Raw genomic sequence first — 4,980 nt, 5'->3', positions numbered from 1 at the left:
GCTAACAAAAACAACATATCCAAAACAAGTCTACGTTATATTGGGCCTATATTGAAAAAAATGTAAACTTTTTAAAAATTCGGCCAAATATATTTTGGCCGTGACTTTTCGAACGTTACGGCCAGGCAAATTTTTATACGGCCAGATTTGAGGAATCTGGCCGTCAAAAGGCCAAATGGCAACCCTGACTAGAAATACAAGATAGAGTTCTTTTCTCCACACAAAAAAAGTGTTCCACCGAAATGCATGGTGGGAATGCAAACAATGGGACGCCCCCTACAGCTGGATCTAAAAAAACTTCTGCCAAACTTTCGTTACCGACGTCCCGCACTGGTATTATGAGTTTTTACCAATCACTTTTTATTTACTAGATATAAAAACAAAACAGTGGAAAATATTATTAGGAAACTGAAAACTCAGTTTTGTATCACATTATTATGCATTTAGATATCTAGGCCTATTTGTTATAAAATAAGCAAATAAATATATTATAAATAAGTTAATTAATTTAAACAGCCGAAATAAAGGTCGAAGGTCAACATAATAATTTTTATAATGATTTTTTTAATAATCAATTACAGAAGCTACATTCATTGTTAAGTAGGAAATCAAATTCTGTAATTTGATTCCCATATTATGGTCAAAGGTCAAAATTGCCCAATAATAACCAATTATAAAAGCTAAAATATGGTATTTAAGCACTTTGGTAATGTTTTTAGGTAATCATCATAAAAAGAATGAATACAAATCAAGCATCTGACAACGGTCAGTTTTACAGAATTTAACAAATAAATTAAATATTGTTAAAGCTACGCTTCGCTTTTTGATGCTTTTAGGGATCGAATCGGCAGTATAATTGGAACTTTCAAGCAGACGTTTTTAAAAGTTTTCTTAAATCTTGATTGCCTCTCTTTTTATTGGTCTGTCTTTCTTATTGCAATAAGATTTTGTGCCCCAATGTTTTAAACATTTAATTGAGATTTGCTATTCATTTATTTATATATCCCTGTCTCAAATATTTTGAAGGGACCCATAGTTGAAAGCTTTGCTTGTGGTTTTCATTTTAAACCATTGTGCTATTTGTAATTCAAAAGAATATGTGGAATAAAATTGATTGATTGGTTAATTATTTGATTAAATGCCCCTGACTAAAGTTTCTGCGGGCCTTACACTACCCGTTTCCGAAGAAACGACTACGTTTCATTTTTTGGTAAAGAGAAAAATATGAGTTCCCATAAAAGATGGTAAACCTTTTTAAAGTTTTTTTTTTCGCAAACCTTAGTAACACTCCAATGTAGGCTACTGTTTCTACAACCAAAAAGCAATGAAAATGCAGAGTATTTTCTAAAACCACTTAAATTATGGCAAGGTAATTGGCTATGGTTATGTGTGTCTGGCATTGAATTCACCAGAAAGTAACTTATATGGATGTGTTACCGGTATCTGGCTCCCAGACCACCATGCAATATTCAGATACTCCGGTAAAATAATCATCGAAAATGTATCAATCCATTAGACTGATATACCTTACCACTTCCTATGGATGGCGTGGAATATTAAGAGAGTGGGTATATTGAATGAATGAGATTAGTGAAGATGTTTTGTGAACATATTCAATGTAAATTGCAAATGTAAACTGAAAACCATGGAAAAAATGAAAAATTAATGAAAATATGAAACAGAGAAAGAAAAATAGAGAGATAATAAACAAAATACTTCTAGAAAAGATACTATTAAAAAAGGTTATGGAGAATAAAAAGAAACACTGTAAACATCGGTAATATTTTTTTTTTAACTGTGTAATTGTGTGTAATTTTCATGTATATCGATAAAATGTGATAATATTTTGAAATAAATTAAACCTTGCTCTATGAGCTTAAATATAGTAAAATAGATGAACGATACAGACATTCACATTCAAAATATTGCAAAATGAGATATCTCATTTTTGCTTATATTGTAATGATTTAAAAACACACAATTATTCTGTCAGTTGCGCATTATCAACATCTTGAATGCAAATGACGATGCTGTATATCCATGAATATAGTGAAAATGTAAACTGAAAACCATGTCTAAAAGGAGGACATATATTAAAAGGTAACCGCTCTGGTAAAGGTCTGAAAGTGCCATTTCCGACCAGGAGAAGTGTACAGACACAAAATTTTGTACTTTTGCGTCAACCATGGTGGGGATAAGGTAGTCTGGGCGGTCCATCTGTACATTTCCTTTCTGTGTTTACCGCCCCTTTAAGACACACATACAAAAAACAGGACTGATAAATTTCTAATAGGCTGCAAATGGATTAAATTCTATATACGTCCCTTCACTAATCAACCAAAACAGAGGATACGGTAACACGCAGCACCCAAAAAGATATTAGGCGAACATGTAATACAGACACACGTACACATTTAGTTGTTTTTACTCCAACAGTAAGCGACTGAGACATTTTTTGTCATTCAAGATACTGAAATCTACTTGCAGTAACTTACTTACTTGGGATACTGAATCTTTACTCATGATAATATTCAGAGCCCAAGCTGTTAACTTTTAATAGGTTGATCTCTAGGTAACTTTCTGGATTGCTCGTTGGTGTTCCCATCATAAAGATTAAATTCACTAGTTGGCAAATGTTTAAACTTCATTAAAATACTTATCTAACATATTTTCTTTACAAAGAATTATATCATCAGCGTATTTTTTTTTAATATTGCATAGTTTCTATCACCTTCATTAATTGTTATAATGTATTTAATGTATATAAATGTTATCTTTTTAGGGAAGAAAATGAATGTGGTGGTACGAGCTGTTTAAATGGACCTAGGAAGAGGAATGTCTTTAAATTTCGCGGCAACAAATGTAATTTGCATTTCTTTTAAAGTTAGAAGCTCCTAGTTTATTATTAAAAATTGATTTAAACCTACTGTTGAAATTTTCTTCTGATAAAGTAGTTCAGAGGACGTAAGGCAATTGTTGTAAACATTTTTGTATTGTATTATTTTACATTTAAATATTATGTTAATTTTGTATAATAAATTTTAGTGAAGAGAGTACCCCACATGAAGCGAAGCGTCAATGTTGCTGATTCGAAATACACCGTATCCCGTATTTACCTTATTTCTTTTCATCATTCTCTATAGAAAATGTACTAAATATATTTGTATTGATTGATGCATATTGATTATTATGTAATTTAATTTTACAGAATTTTATCATAAAAATTGACAAAGCCTTGAGATTATAAGAGGAGTATGAGTTTGCTCCACAGCACATGCCAATTTGGTCTACAACAGAAAGTTGAGTATAAAAATTTGTCAGACGTGCAGATTTGACAGGACAAGGAAAGAAATCACTCTTGAGCAGAACAACGATGGCAGTTGGAAAAAGAACTCCACTTTCAATGATTCTAAAAATCAAGATTTTCTTTTGTGTTAAACCAGCAAGATTTGGTGAGACTTACCAACGTTTCGTGGAATTAGCCATCCACATTCTCAAGTGACGTATCTGCATTTTTGATGATTACAAAATATTGTTCTGTATAGAGTGTATTCTTAGTCAAACCATGTTTGTTCCTGCAATAAAAAGTTCTATTCACATCGACTATTGGCACAGGAATCCAATACATTTTACAACGTTTTTCATACTGTAGTGTACAATTTTCATTTTTTTGTAGGCCTACACGTGAAAAATGCAATTTGGGGATTGTCATCCCAAAACCAGGGTACTGTTTTTGGTATAAGAATGTGGCAGTATTGTATACCTTAGTACAGAGAAGCCGTAATACTTTTACTTAATATACCGTAACTTTGGCAATAGTCAGTCCATTCTAGTAAATGCCCTATCATGGAAGCTTATAATGTATGGCAAACCCATCGGTATTCGATCACAATATCACATTAAAATATGCCATAAGCTATTATAGAAATTAAACATGATAACCCCACGGTATGAATTTCTATTACCTGTGGGCTTAATCCTTTTGTGCAATTAAACACTCTAAAGCCTGGTTTCTATAAAATTGCTAAAGTATTCTCAGTGCAATCGTTACAACGAGTAGCTATTCCCGACAAAATCGGAGAGCCTCCCCGACACGACCGACCAATTATTATGGAACTCTCTTCCACCTAATCTTGATCAACTTCTGATACTAATGCATTCAAGACCCTCCTTAAAACCTATCTCTTTAATCAATAACTCTTTTATCAAATAATTTTTTCTAACAGGCGCTATACAAATACTCCAATTATTTATTATTTATTAATTAAGCCTGGTTTATATAAAAATCGCTACACAGTCGCTACAGAGTTTTCTGAGCTGTCCCCGACGAAATCGAGAATGCTCCCTGATTCAACTGACCAATCAGCGTCGCCAAGTCGGCTGTAGGATGTTGAGCAATTTTATGGAAACTCAGCTTAAACCAAGCTTGAGCGCCGTCGAAAGCTGTCGGCGATAGTGTGTAGCGATTTTATAGAAACCAAGATCTGTAAAACGTTTAAACGCAAGTGCGGGATAAATTTCTCAATCTATATGTGGCAAAGACAAGCCAAACCAGTCACTCGTCGCAAATCGTGTTTCAGAGAAAATGGCCAAAACATGCTGGAATGTCAAATTTTTTAAAATCTATTTTATTGCATTAAACTAATCTTTATATATCTACACATCATTCTATGCTGTTATTTTCCCCATTTTCAATGTTAAAACAATACTTTTTAAGGATTTAAAGATAGTTTCTGCATGAGAAATGCCTGTAATCATAAACTTTGACGGTTAATTTCTCATATATTGTTCTTTAAACAGCTGTGTGGTTAAACGCTTGTAACTTCATAAGGAAATGTCCGATTTGAATTATTTTTTTACCATTCTCTAACACTGTATTAATTACTCAAAATCGATTTTTGCGACGAGTGACTGGTTTGGCTTGTCTTTGCCACATATCTTTAAAGTGCATAGCTTCTTCTTTCATAATTAATTATTCAT

At 32.6% G+C, this 4,980-nt stretch overlaps 1 long non-coding RNA gene across 1 annotated transcript in view; it reads left to right on the top strand.

Annotated features, from left to right (window-relative positions):
- Window positions 1-4,639, top strand: part of LOC117104817 — a 13,338-nt gene extending 8,699 nt beyond the window's left edge. The window contains exons 2-3 of the long non-coding RNA XR_004444830.1: window positions 2,783-2,862; window positions 3,209-4,639. This is a non-coding gene — a long non-coding RNA (uncharacterized LOC117104817). The remainder of the gene's footprint in view (window positions 1-2,782; window positions 2,863-3,208) is intronic.
- The last annotated feature ends 341 nt before the right edge of the window (window positions 4,640-4,980 follow it).

This window comes from Anneissia japonica, unplaced genomic scaffold (genome assembly GCF_011630105.1).
Source record: "Anneissia japonica isolate Jap-2015-1 unplaced genomic scaffold, ASM1163010v1 scaffold2834_len698180_cov181, whole genome shotgun sequence".
Lineage (NCBI taxonomy): Eukaryota > Metazoa > Echinodermata > Crinoidea > Comatulida > Comatulidae > Anneissia > Anneissia japonica.
This window is presented reverse-complemented; position numbering and strand designations above follow the sequence as displayed.